Source organism: Musca autumnalis, unplaced genomic scaffold (genome assembly GCF_047663935.1).
Source record: "Musca autumnalis isolate F117 unplaced genomic scaffold, ASM4766393v1 scaffold_1, whole genome shotgun sequence".
In the NCBI taxonomy this organism is placed as follows: Eukaryota; Metazoa; Arthropoda; class Insecta; order Diptera; family Muscidae; genus Musca; species Musca autumnalis.
Genome location: NW_027411644.1, coordinates 333,899,322 through 333,915,310, shown reverse-complemented (window position 1 = coordinate 333,915,310; position 15,989 = coordinate 333,899,322).

Here is a 15,989-nt window from a genome sequence, read left to right as displayed (position 1 = left end):
AAACGGCTGGAATTTCGTACTCGTATTTAGTCTTTGTTGGTAGTATTAAACACTAGATTTTACACTACTGTGACTTGAGTCTCTTTGTATTTGAAATCACAATAATGTTTTTAGCAACAAACGTAATAATCAGGTGGGTCGGCCAATATACCTTGTATAGGGCTACACGCAGAGAAAAAATATTTTTCGCTTTTGTTGGAACAAAAATATAATTTTTTGTTCCAATTTTTTATTTGTTTTGTTCAAATTACAAATCCATAAATACAATCATTTGCTCCAAACATAAAAAACAAAAACAACTTTCGAAATTCCGCATTATTGTAAAAATCATTAACAATACCGATTGGTAGGAACTATCAGAATCTAGAATTTTTACAAAAAAATATTGTCATTTAAAAAATTTGCTTTTGTTGTAGTTTTAAATACGTATTGTTATTTTGTTTTTTTCAGTAGATACACTATTTTGGATTGAAAATGTCTATTATTAGTTCAAAAATACATATTTTTGATTATACTCTCTCCCGTTAACTTGTTAAGTATTTGCTCTGGATTCTAGTAGCTGCATGCAGCAAGAATGCATTCGTGTTTTGCTCTCTTTAGTTTATGTGTGGCAGCCGGTGAAGTTATTTGTGTTTGTGCATTATTTGTCCCTAATTAGTTTTTGTTTGACAGTCAAAGAAAGTGGATCAAAATAAGTAAAACAATAGTGATTATAAACTTATAAAAACAACTTTCCAAGACAAAAATGGCAAAAATCTAATAATAAAAGTGTCATACATTATTAAATCTATTGAATTCTTTATTATTTTTAAAAATGTCGGTGTTTTCTTTTTTTATGGCGTTATCTACTTTTAAAATGCAATGTATTTTTTTGTTTTTGGTTTTCTCATGTGTTTTTGTGAAGCGCTAAATATAAAAGTGGTGTTTGAAGCAAAATTGGCGTTACAAGGAGACATTAAAGAAGAATTCCGATAATTCATACATCTTTGACACAAGAAATTAAATTTTCTTGAAAAGGTCGATCCCTTTTGGGTTCTTTTTATACTGAATAATGTTTACAACACGCGTTTGTAGTTTTGACCAAAACTATTGTAAATATTGTTAATTTTATCTCAACTGTTCTAAATTCTAACAATATTTATGGTCCATTCGGAAAAAATTATTATAAATTCTAACAATAAATTTTGTTACATCTGACAAAAACTCTTATGAATTCTAACAATATTTATTGTCCATTTTGACCAATACTATTTTTCATTGTTGTTTGACACAACCTCTTTTGAATCTCTTCTTCTACTATCGTATGTGAGTTGTTATGTGTGTGTGTTTTGTGGAGAGCTAAAAACTTATTATATATAATAAACTTATGAAACTTATTATACCAAGAGAAAATAGAAATAGTTTTTTTTTTTTTAATTTGTGTTTTTGTGAACGAATTGTCGGAATTCTATTTTATTTTGAAATATAAAGAGTGCGTTGCAACAGTCTAATAATTTTTGCAATGCATGCTCAATGAAAACCAACGAAACGACTATAGCTGACACTTGTATTTTATTGCGTAGTTTTGTGTGTCTGTTTTTAACTAATTTCATGATGCTATTTGCTGCAGACTTTTTAAATTTAGTTAAGAAAACATAAAACTAATCACCGACAGCTGAAATGGAAATTTTTAATCAGAATACTCTCTAAACCGAAAATATTCAGTATTTTGGTGCAGCAATACATTTTTTCAGCCGATTTTGTTTTGGACATAAAATTAATTAGTAAGTATCTTCTTTTAGTACTTTTACTAAGCGATATTTCTAACACATTTTCCTTTTCTAATTTAGATTCAAATTCTACAAACGACTTGGATTCACAATTTTCCTTACCAAATAAATCACAAGAAATAGTTTACCAACATGCTTTGTTTGCACATCAAGAGACGAATTTTTTGTTAAACTAACTAAAATTAGCGTCAATCGAAATTAAAATTATCTCAAATCAGTGTTATTTAAATGTTTTAAAAATCATATATGAAATAAATAATAAAATGATACTTTTTATATATTTTTTAAATGTAACGCATTGAAAAGGTAGTTATACAATTTTTATTCCAACCATTTCGCATTGCAATAAAAAATATTGTTACTTCTGACCACAACTATTGAGAATTGCAAAAATAAATATTGTTACTTCTGACCGAAACTATTGTAAGTTCTAACAATATTTATTGTCCATTTTGACTAAAGCTATTGTGAATTGCAAAAATAAATATTGTTACTTCTGACCGAAACTATTGCAAGTTCTAACAATATTTATTGTCCATGTTGACCAAAACTATTGTCAATTGCAACAATAAATATTGTTACTTCTAACCAAAACTATTGTAAGTTTTAACAATATTTATTGTCTATTTTGACCAAAACTATTGTAAATTGCAACAATAAAAATTGTTACTTCTGACCAAAACAATTGTAAGTTCTAACAATATTTATTGTCCATTCGGACCAAAACTATTGTGAATTGCAACAACAAATATTGTTACCTCTAACCAAAACTATTGTAATTACATGTTTGGTCCAAAACGTTATAGTGTCAAAGTGACAATACATATTTATATTTAGAACATATAATATAGTCCAGTGTGACAATAACGATTGTTGGGTTGACAATACTACATAAGGAATCCAACAATTTGTTAACAATATATATTTTGCTCTTGGAATATTGTTGGATCAAACATATTTTTTTCTCTGCGTGTATACAAGGTTGGTTTTGCATCAACGGACTAACGTTGGTTTTGGGTGTAGGAAAAAAACTGGAATTTGTTTACGAACAGTGCTAAGGGGTAATACATTTGGTATTGGAATACGGAATAGAGCTCGAGTATCAAAATGTAGTATGTATTAGGTTCACTGTTAGAGGTGGTCGTACAATAAGTGTACTAAAAGTACTAAACTAAGGTAAGTAAATTGAAGAATTGTACTCTATACTGTGCTATTGGTTCTATGTGAAGACGAAGGTGGTTTTAACTGAAATCAAGTAATTAATAATTAATTATTAATATTTGTAAATAAGAGCAATTATGAATTTAATGTGAAACTTAAAAGATTAAACCGGTTCTAAAATAATTATTTGTTTATTGTTTTTGTCCATTGAATTATTTTTAAATGAACTATACTCCCGAATCATGAAGATTTTCACGGTTAATTAGTGTACAATAAACAAAATAATCGCTTTTCCTTTCTAGGATAATCCAGGTTTACGGATAATCAAGGTTCAACCTACCTTAAAAAAATTAACCGATTGACCCTATATCAAATCATGCACATTAAGTATTTTTATTTATTTATTTGTTTTTGCTATATTTCATATCCCCATTTCCTGAATTACACCTACTTCGGTTGAAAAATATGGATAAAATCATTAACCTGAACTAAATCCCTTAACTGAACATTTTTGTGTGCTATTTAGCGAACGGTTAAAGCAGTAAATTTCAAATTTAAAATGTGGATCGTCAATATCACGGATAAAGTGAATACGAATTGTATATTTAGCGCGCTCTTTTGTAAATCAATATGTACTGTGTATATTCAGAGTTCTGAGGAAAATATTGGAGCAAGTAACAAAAAGCAGCTTTATGTACATAAGAGTGTGTACTCCGAGCCCACCATGTGTAATATACGACCCATTTTTTAAATTCGAATCATGTGATTGGAACAGTACTTAAATTTAATATCAATTAAAATAGGTATTAGTACAATCAAATTTTGGGTGTTCGCCATTTGCATTTAAATATTGTTTATTTTTTGTTTCCGAAGTAGCGGGCACTGTATTTATATTATACATATATATTAGTGCAATATAATAGGCCATTTAGATATGACATCATTAGCCGGATTTAGCCCATTATCAGGTTTTATTTGCTAAATCCGGCCAGAATCTACCAGATTTGCCATACAAAAATAAATCCTCGTATTGAGTGGATTTGTTTTAAATCCGGCATAAATCCTCGTATACAACTCTGTTTTTTGCAACATGTTGGTGGAAAATACAAAAAGTTGCAAGCTGACACAAGAAACATGGTAGATGCATCCGTGAATTGCTACAACAAAAATAATTTAAAATGTCAAAATTTGTAAACGAGGCGAAAAAATTAAATTTGCTTTGATATACGAAGTTGATTTTAATCAACCAAGACTAATATTTACGATGTCTAAATGATAAAATAATTCTTTATTTGCTCATTAGTTAGCATTAGTAGCATAATGTGATATCATTTTCAATATTAAACAATAAATTTGTAATTTGCCGTATGTTTTTGAGACGAAGTCAATTTACAAAAAATTCTTTTGAGTTTTCAAATTCGATCAGATGGGCTAATGCATCTACGTTGGTACTTGTGCTATGAAAAAAAAATCAGCTGACTGTCATTTAAATCCTCCAAAGGTATATTTATTTTATTTATTTATTTTATTTCATATCCCCATTTCCTGAATTACACCTTCTTCGGTTGAAAAATATTAACTGAACTAAATCCCTTAACTGAACATTTTTGTGTGCTATTTAGCGAACGGTTAAAGCAGTAAATTTCAAATTTAAAATGTGGATCGTCAATATCACGGATAAAGTGAATACGAATTGTATATTTAGCACGCTCTTGTGTAAATCAATACTGTGTATATCCAGAGTTCTGAGGAAAATATTGGAGCAAGTAACAAAAAGCAGCTTTATGTACATAAGAGTGTGTACTCCGAGCCCACCATGTGTAATATACGACCCATTTTTTAAATTCGAATCATGTGATTGGAACAGTACTTAAATTTAATATCAATTAAAATAGGTATTACTACAACCAAATTTTGGGTGTTCGCCATTTGCATTTAAATATTGTTTATTTTTTATTTCCGAAGTAGCGGGCACTGTATTTATATATTTATGTAGTTCATTTGTGCAATATAAGCCAATGGGACGATTAATCTTGAATTCCATTTTGAACTACATACTATAATAGTAATTGCCATTCATATATCTTAAAGATTAAAACTAATATATGCGATTTGCTGAATTTTAAATAACCATGTAGAATAAGAAATTTCTATTTTATAAAGATCTCTTCCAAATTTCATAACTCTACCTTCACCCGTTTGGAAAATATAGAATTTTGTCACAAAACAATTTTGGCCACACAGTTTGGATAAGTCTTCCCAACTTCATAAAGACAATGTCGTCGTCGTAAGTAAAAATTTCATAAGTTTACAGGAAAGCAAAAAACGCTATAAAATGAAAAACTGTTTGATGGAATATTAATCTTATGAAGGCGAGTATATGGGATATTTTCAATCATATACGAATTAAACCAAAACCGCGGAAAAGCTTGGTTTTAGGATCCGTTATTACAACAAAATCTGCAATATTATCACATTTACCGAAATGCCATTTCTTGGATAGGATCGTTATTTTTTAACGTAGAAGCTTGAAATTTTGCAGGAGCTTATATTTTAGTTTTATGTATTAGATTCAATCAAAAAACGAATTTTAATTTTTTTGGAGATACAACTTTCGGCATTTATGATAACGATATGTATAAAATCTTTTCATATTCTTAAGATTTGTTGAATACTTCAATGTTACAACCCATAGAAGCAATTATGGCCAAAATGGACCCATTAAGAGGGCTTTAAATGAATTTAATTTAATGAATTTGAAAGTATATTTAGATTTTACATACTCTCTTGATAAATTTAAACAATTGTTAGTTTTATTTTTTTCTAGAAAGTATGCTAGTCTGTAAGGATTGTAATTCCATAGACTGAAATAAATAAATATTCAATATTAAAATTAAGTTTTAAAAGATAAGAGGCGTACGAATAATTAAGTTTGTCACTGTATGTATATTTGTATGTATGTAGCGACAATTGCTAACTTGTATCCAAGTTGTTGCCACTTCCTTTACAAAGTATTGCAATTCAACACGTGCAATTATGTTTTATTATTTTTGTGTGCGCTTAGCTTTTGCTCTCATCCACTTCCAAGAATAGTTTGGAGGTTGTGGTCTTCTTAAACATTTGCATAAGCAACCATGAAGTTGGAATCGGATAGAAAAGTGTCGAATTCATTCTACCCACGTCTTTATTTTATGATATTTCGGAGAAATTTTGAAATCAGCATTAATGAGCAATGTTTACCAAGCGCAAGATCTTCGAGCATGCTATAACCACAATGGGGGAAATGAAATACACTGCACCCCGGTTAACTACCTTATATAAAATTCAAAAAAAAAAAAAAAATGGGGCAGTTATGCGTGATTATCGCCCTTTTTTTAATTGATTTTTTGGAGCTCAATTAATATGTAACTGAATTTAATCTTTTCTGTTTGATGTTACTGCTAGTGGCTATCCACAGCATAATATATTTACTTGATCTTAGAAGGTAGCGAAAAGCCACATGTATAATTATTATAGATTAGCAATAAGTCATTTTGTATAGAAATAAGATTTTCTTCAATAAATAATGGCTCTAGCCAAAAAAGTCAAAGTCAAAGGCAGTTATGCGTGTGGGTAGTTACAAAAATTTCACCTCAACCTTGCAAAAAATGAAAACAATTAGAATATAATCGTCGAGAAAAAATCAAAACCATGTACAGTCGAACCTCGATTATCCCTGCGTGTCGGGACCGGAGGCATCACGGATAATCGATTTTCCCGGATAATGGAGTCATTATTTTTTTTGTAGCTTTTCAACACATTTCTAAGTAAAAATGGCATAATATTTTACATATTTTTACAATATAATTTAACTGTGGTATTTTGTATATTTATTAAAGGAATGGAATGGAATAAAATTAAAAATTCAATCATTTACATCTGCATAAAAATGTTTCGAGAACATAAAGCAATTTATTAGTACTTTTCATTCATAAATAAACACTACTTAAAAATTTTCTTTTGATTTTGTTTGTCTCTTCTTATTTCCACCTTCATTTTCCACCTGTTAATTACAAGCTTTCCTTGTATTCGGCAAAGTTGTAATTGATCTTGTTTTGACCCATTAAGTCCAACAATGTTGTGGACGCATGTATAGCTCCTATTAAAGTTATTTTTGGTAGAATTATATAATCGTCATCAGAATTATCTGAATTGACTTTGTCCCAAGATTTTGTGATACCATACGAGTAAATACACAAATTGTTTGAAACGGGAGAATTTCTTAATCAAATTAAATGGAATTTGTGCTTTTACTCCGGATAATGGAGTTTATAACGAATAACAGAGGTAATGGAAAAAATACCAACATTTCATTTTTATCCCGGATAATGGAGGTTCCCGGATAATCGATTCACGGATAATCGAGGTTCGAATGTATAGTAGAATTGTTCATTTCAGTTTGTTTATTTTGGCAGTTCCTTTAACCCATTTCGTACTTGGTGTTCGATTTTTCGAACAGTAAAATCACTTTTTTTCAAAAAAATATTTATGGATGAAAAAGGTTAAATTTTAAACATGTTTTGGTATATGTATAAAGCCTAATCTGTCAGCAAATAAAAAAAATTGTTCCCTTGAAAACCCCACCCCCACTCGATGTTAAGGGTAGATTTTTAAAACCTATATTTTTGGATCTTTTTTAAATTAATTTTAAAAAATTATAAAAAAAAAATGAAATTAAAAAAGTAATCATGGGGAATTATTTCCAATATATGTAGCCGTTTGACAAAATATAGAGAACTTGATTTACATACACTAGCCCGACTTTACAGATGTGCAAAGTTGACTGTTCGAAATTTCGAACGCTGGTACTTAACCTACATATCGATGGGTATATCAAAACGTGGAAATTTACTGACAAATTGCGGGGAAAAGTTATTATAGCACCATATAAGACTAAATACTAATTTTCAGCCATTTCTAAAGGATAGTACGGCTAAAAGCCTGAAATACCCTAAAATCGTTAGGTACAATTCAATGGAGGCTATATAAAACCTGGACCTATGCTGACAAATTTCTGGAGGAAAGTTAAGTAACCTCAAAAAAGACTAAATATGTATTAATTTACAGTCATTTCTGTAGGATAATGCAGCTAAATCCTTGAATCGGTAGTGCATAAATCTGTGTTTGTGTATTTTCTTAAAGTAAAGGTGCTTTTCAAGTAAATTAAATGGCCAATACATTTTATAATTGAATTCACGAATATGAAAAAGGATAATAAGAATATTTAATTGGACAAAGAAGCAACCACATGTGATATTGGTAATAACATCAAAACATTTTATATATTTGAAATATATATGGATGTACTATTTCTCACATTACAGATACCCATTTTCCGCTGATGATTTTCAATGTGGCAGAAGAATGTGTTTTATTTCACAACTTTTAATGATGTTCCCTGTATTTTATATTTAAAAGTGATTTATTTGTTTTCTTATTTTAATTAATGTGTGGCACTAAATAATTATGTACTTCTGCTATTAATTATTCCATTCCGTTTTTCTTTCTTTTATCTGTTATTTTTTATGTACCTATGCGTCTGGTGTTGCTTTTGTTCTTGGCATTTCAAATAATAAATAAATAACCACCAACATTTATAAATGTGTGTATCTTTTTTTGTGTCGTTTGGGTTTGTATTTAACAACAAAATAATTGTAAATATGAATATTTTTTATTGATTGGAAAAAATGCATTCAACAATTTTTTTAATCAAGAAAATATTTTGTTTTTATCAAGCAAAATGTGGAATATTTTGATAAATATTTTTGTCAATATGTGAAATGTTTTATCAGTTCAAAATAAAAAAAATCGATAAATATTTTAATCAATATTAAAATTTTATTTTATCAACATGTATTTTTACTTTATGATCACAAAATTTTATCGAATTTTGTCAATATGACAGTTTTTTTATTGTTTTATTTTTGGTTGAATCTTTGAATTTCTTTATCAAATGGCAAAAATTTTTTTCTGTGTACATATGTATAGCACGCGTCATTTTAAGATATTTTGAATGTATTAGTCCCATTTGAGCACCGAATTGGTGGTAATTTGGTATTTTGTGTCTCCAGAGGCTAAAAAACATTTCTACCAGAGTTTGTGTATATAGGTCCGCGTTTTGGTAGAGCCCCCATATAACGCCCCATATATAGTACGCGTCACTTTAAGATACATATGTTGAATGTATTAGTCCCATTAGACCACAGAATCGGTTGTAAGTTTGTATTTTGTATTTCCACAGGCTAAGAAATATTTCTACCATAAAATGTTTATATAGGTCAAGGTTTTGATAGGACGATATCTCCCGATTTTCGGTATTTTGAAGGTTTTAGCCTCATTATCGCAGTGAAATGGCAAACATTTGGTATTTAGTCTTCGTTGGGTGTATAAAACTTTCCCCCGGCAATTTGTAGGTATAGGTCACACGCCCTCATATAGCCCCCATAGGACGATATCTCCCAATTTTCGGTATTTTTGAAGGTTTTCGCTATACTATACTACCAGTTTTGAAGGGTTTATCCTCATTATAACACCGAAATGGCTAAAATTTGGTACAAAGTCTACGTTGTGGGTATAAAACTTGCCACCTGAATTTAGTCTGCATAGGTCAACGTCTTCTTATAGCTCCCATAGAACGACATCGCCCGATTTTCGGTATTTTGAAAGTTTTAGCCTCATTATTCCACCGAAGTGGCTAAAATTTGGTATTTAGTCTTTTTCCGGGCTACAAAAATTTCCTTCAGAAATTTGTCGGTATACGTGCATGTTTTGGGGGGTACCCCCATAGAACTGTATATCCCAATTTTGGGTATATTGAAGGTTTTAGCCTCATTATAACACGGAAATTGCTGCAAGATGGTACTTAGTCTTCGTTGAGGGTATAAAACTTTCCACCTGAAGTTTGTCGGTATAGGTCTATATCTTCATATAGTCCCCATAGAAAGGTACCTCCCGATTTTCTACATATAGCTCGTTCGTATTAAGTTTTTGATTGAGGTATGAAACATTCCTGCCGAAATGTGCCGGTATAGGTCGACGTCCTCAAATACCCCCATAGGACTGTACCTTCCGATTTACGGTATTTGAAAGTTGTGGCCCCAATATACCACCGATATGACTGAAATTTAGTATTTAAATTGCCATAGGTGTATAAAATATTGCAGAAGAGAATTATCAGTATAAGCCCTTTTTCCAATTAACCACATAGAAGAGTACTTTCCGATTTTCGGTATTTTAAGTTTGTGTCATCAATACCCCATCGAAACGGATGAAATTGAATATTTAATCTCCGTTGGTGGTATAAAACTTCCCACCTGAAAATTTCCGGTATTGTTCCATTTTTTTATATACCCCCCATAGAAAGATCCCTCCCAATTTTAGGTATTTTGAAAGTTTTAGCCACAATATTCAATGGGTATAACTGAAATTTGGTATTTAGTCTTCGCTGGAGTTACGAAACTTTCCTCCAGAAATTTATCGGTACAGGTTAACGTTTTATACAGCCTCCATAGAACGGCGCTCCCGATGTTGTTAATTATCCAAATCCAGAATATCCACGTTTAGGTCTAGTCGGTTTTGATTCTTCTTCAGATTCTTTTAGCATCAAAACAAGTCCTAGAAAAAGTAAATAACAAAATGATAAATAATCTGTGGTATCTTAGTCTTGAACTTGTTGACCTGGCATTGCTTGATCCGACAGTGCAAAACACCGTAAACAGACAAAATGGCGACAAATATCTTAACAAAGCAAGCAAAAGGTGATGGAAATGTCCCCAGAAACCAAACTAACAAAAATCAATTGTCGAAATTCCTAGAAAAAGGTCTACCAGGCGTAATTACAAGTGAGACGTACTTGTTGTTCAAGAGATTAAACATTAACTCAGAATTTCTTGAAAAAGATATTCGATCCAAACTTACAAAAGTGCAACTGCCGAAATTTCTAGAAAAAGGTTTACCTGGCCTACTTAAAAGTGGGACTTCGTGTTGTTCAAGAGTATAAACATTAACTTTCCAGGAGGCGCAAAGGATGGTAAACAACTTGAAAGTTGTAAACGACATAGCGAGGAGTCCAGCTCTTCAGAGATTATAACCAATTAATTACAAATGACGAACAACTAAAACAATGCGTTCTCAAGCAGATGATGTCAGATGACACTTGAATAAATTTAAATAAGAATAAAATGTAAAAGACATTTGGTTTCATTCTAATAATTGATAAAAAACGAAGAAAATATATTTTTTAAATAGACTCCATTTTCGCACTAAGGCATACCTAGTCACGTTTTTCGGGACATTGGCTTTATTATCTCGAATTCATTCTTCTTCTTTTCCGCTTAACTCCTTGAGGAGCATAGGGCCTCTACTTACATATTTTCTTTTGAACATAAAGTGAAGACAATGGCCTTTAATTTAATGCATAATACGGGTAAATAGCTTTAACCGTTAAGTTAATTTATTGAGTCTTTTTTTCAACAATTAGATTGGTACAATATGATAAAAAAAACCTTAAGACTATAATGTATTATCTTAATAACATTGTTCGTTATACAGCATCATGCGTTACAGCTTTCACCGTTCCACAGATATTGGTCGCCGAATTCGCCAAATAGTCAAAAAAATCGAGATTTTCATAACTCCGAGGCCAAAGTAAAACAGGTTAACATATTCCTATTGTGCTCAAGCCTTGGCAATTTTTAAATCTAACAAAACTAAAAAGTATAGCCGGCACCACGGCTGAAAAAGCCGACATCGATTTGTTCCCTTTGAGTTAAAACCAGCCTAATGCTACAAATTAAGACAAAGAAAATATTGAATTTTACATAAAATGTTCGATATTTTATCAAATTTTATATTTTTGCATAGTTTAATAATAAAACAAGTGAGAAAAGGCTATAGTCGGTATGGGGCCGACTATGTCATACCACTCGAAAACATTTCTTTTATGGAGATACGAAAGTTTTCACCTATCTGGCTTTTATACCAAATGACTTAAGGTGAACTGAACCAAAATAATTAATATTTAATTTTATATTTGACTACTGTCGACATCACCAACATCAATAGGCTTCTATCTCTGTTAGAAAATTTCGTGATGATCCGATCAAAATTCCGACATGTAGTGTGATTGCAGAAAAAGTGGAAAAAAGGGATGCATTAACGACTATTGCGATATCTCTATTATTTGACTACCTACGCCAACCTACTTTACATAATTTCAAAGATGGGATTTTCTACTTTCTTAGTAAGGCTTTGCTTTTAAATGGTCCCCAACCAAAGGTGTGATATTCGTCATTATGAAAAATGAAAAGTTGGGTTCTATTAGCGACTATTGCGATATCTTAGTTGTTTGACCACCTACGACAACCTACGTTACATCGTTGTAAAGGTTATATACCCCTTATAGACGCTGAGATATTTGCTTTGGAACAAAATGTTGACTTTTTCTCCAAATAAATTTTTTGCTCATTCCGACCCCTAAATATTATCCGACCATCACCAAAATCGATAGGCTTCTTCCTCAGTGAGACCTCCATTAACCCTCGAAACTTCGTGACGATCCGATCCAAATTGCAAACTGCAGCGCGATTTCCAAAAAAAAAAAAATGGAAAAATGGGATGTATTACCGATTATTGCGATATCTCCGTTAGTTGATTTCCAAAAAAAATGAAAAATGGGATGTAATAACGACTATTGCGATGTCTCCGTTATTTGGTTACCTACGCCTACCTACGCATCATTGTAAAGTTGGAATCATATACTTTCATAGTCAGGCTTTGCTTTTGGAAAGTCGCCAACCAAAGCTGAAAGCCAAAAAATGAAAATTTGCGTTTTATTTGCGAATATTGTGATATCTTCGTTGTTTGATCACCTACGAGAACCTACTTTACATCGTTAGAAAGGTGATATTTTCTACTTTCATTGTCAGGTTTTGCTTTTTGTATACCCCATACAGAAGCTGAGATATTCGCTTTGGAAAAAAACCTTGTATTTTAATCCACATAAGTTTTTTGCCCATTCCGACCCCTAAATATTATCCGACCATCACCAAAATCAATAGGCTTCTTCCCCTCCGGGACCCACATCAACATACAAAACAACAGCATTACGATCAAAATTGCGACCTGTAGCGTGATTACAAGGTTTAGATGGACGGACGGACACACATAGCCAGCTCGACTCAGCTCGTCGAGACATCCGTTTTGGTATATATAAGTATGGCTCTACGACCATCATTTCGAAACGAAAAGCCAAAACCAACGTATAATACCCTCCCCACATAGTGGTGTAGGGTACAAAAATGATATTACAATACCATATTTTTATACCCTACACCACACTGTCGTATGAGGTTTCAATAACATAATAATCTGTTAAAAAATAGACGTTGAATGACCAAAAATCTCAATTTTGAACACTTTGAAGATTTGTGATGTTTTTTCCAACTTTAATTGCCAATTTTAACTTTTATGACGATTTTCGTCCTTATTTTTTGCATATACTTTTTCATATTTTTTGCATGTTTTTGATATGACACAAATATCGAAAAATTCACCCTTAAAAAAATTTGAATCCAATCTGATAAGAAATAAAAAACATGCAAAAATCCGATGTCTAATAATCAGCGTACGTAAAAATACTTTAAATAACATTTCCAATCGTTTCGTTTCGTATTTTCCATAGGAACAATACAAAACAAAACTTAACTCATGTTGGCCGAGCTCGATGTTTAGTTTCGTTTACATTCGTGAGTGCGAACAAAACGAAAAGTACTCAACTCCACAAGAGCAGATAGACAACGGAATAGTACTAAACACATGTGAATAAATCAAAAACGTTTGTGGTTGATAAAATTCACTGTGGTATGCTGATGCTAACTTAAGCAATCACATGTGTGTGTGTGTGTCTGAGTGTGTCATTGACCATAACTCACAGCAAACGTTTGCCAAACATTCTTTATGTTTGGGTGGTGAATGAAACAACTCGGCAGAGCATAGTCGAAGTACATTTCAGCAGTTTTCATCTTTTTACATGGAAAAGTTTGTGGTTTTGTTTTGGTTGTGAGAATGAAACGATCCAGAGAAGCTGAAAAGTTTGTGGTTTTGTGTGATTGGTACGGGAATCTTCTTGTTTGTTTCCGTTCATTGTAGGAAATTAAGAGTAATATTGAAATTACAATCAGACATAAAATTACATACAGAGACTACGCCTACGGGCTTTGAAAATTAATGGGTCGATTCCGTATTGCGACGCGAGTCGTGTCGCGTTGCCAGTTGCAATTTTTCCTTTACGTATGGAAAAAGTCGCCCGACGACGTCAAATTTTGTCGCCATTTTACAGCTACAGGAGGTGGACCATCACAAGAAATATCTTTGTCGTCGATGGAGCAAGCGGTAGCAGACTTACTGCAAATTAATATGGTTTCAAATCCTGCAGGTGCGATCTACGGAATTGAAGAGACATGGGATGATAATAACAGTGAAATTGTGCAATCTGCTGAGGTAGAAAATGAAAAACCTCAAAATTAACTAGAAATTGACAACGTAATTGCCAACAAAACGTTTAAACTAAATTATCCTTTTCTATTCAGATATAAATGGTGAACATCTTCCTTTGGACCCATTATATGCACTTGTGTTTCGTCAATGCATCCGACTACGCCCGGGAAATTTGTTTTTGAATAAAAATAGTTTTTATTTTGACTTAATTTGGAAACAATCCAAATTTTACACAGTTTTTCCTCTATTAACTCCAGAACTTCAATTAATACCTTTGACAATGTGGGCTGAGCTATGAAAACTTCCTTCTGTAAAAAATTTTAAAGTAACACACACTTTAAAGATCGGCTGTATTGCTGTTGATCGGTGGGTTTCTTTTTAAGTCATTTTTAATGCCTCTACTGTATAAATAACAACGTCTTTTGGAAGCCGAAAATAGGCTTTAAAACGAAAAAATGAACAATTATTTTGATGAATGTTGGAAACCAAACATACTCACAATACAGATGGCAATTCTAAAGGATTCGATTTATCTCTTAAGTGTCGCCTGATAGATGCTACGTTAACTATATTTTCTTCACTATCATCAAAAATAGTTCATTTTAGAAAACTAGAACTTTTGTGTACGTACAACTTGCTCTGATATTTTTTTGGATTTATTCAAATCAAAACAAAAAACGCTCCGCTACATCACCGATAACTTGTTATCGACGATTATTTTATATCGCTTTACGTAGTACAATTTTTAAATTTTGTCGCATAGACGATTGACGACGCGACATGACTCGCGTCGCAATACGGAATCGACCCATAAGTGTACAAAATGGCGCTCGGTTAAGCCATCGCTAAACATGTGCTAACGCATATAACCTACAAATCAATCTAACAATAAACCAAAAATCAATTAGAAAATTGATGGATTCATCCCTATTGCTTGTTGTGGCGTTACCTGTAAATTGTAAATTAATAACCCGGTTAGACTATACCCTTATACGATGATTAAGGGCATTATCTCGATTTAAGTGCTTAATCCACCATACAAAATTAAATCAATTCAAAACATGGATTTGTTTTAAATCAAATGTTAAATCGAAATATTTTGATATACAACACTGATTTTTGCTCCTAAAAATGCAACTATTGCCGTCTGTACCAATATTGGCAACTATGTTCATGTGTCGTTTATTTACTAGGGTTATGACTTTTTGACCTTTTTTCTCAAAAATTATTTCCTGTAGCGAGAGTGAATGAACATTTGCCTATTAATGCAAAAAATAACAACGTTCATTCCATTTAATTATTAAAAAAGGTCACGCGCAAACCACTTTGAAAAAAATGTTTGAAAGTCCTATGAAATAAAAAAAATGTTGCACCAAATTTTTTCCTGTCGCATGAATAAATGACATTTTGCCTATTATGACTAAAATAATTTTTATTCCATTTAAATAAAATAAAACCACATTCAATTTATGTGATACATGGAATAAAGCTATATATGAATTAAAATTTATGTATGTAATAATA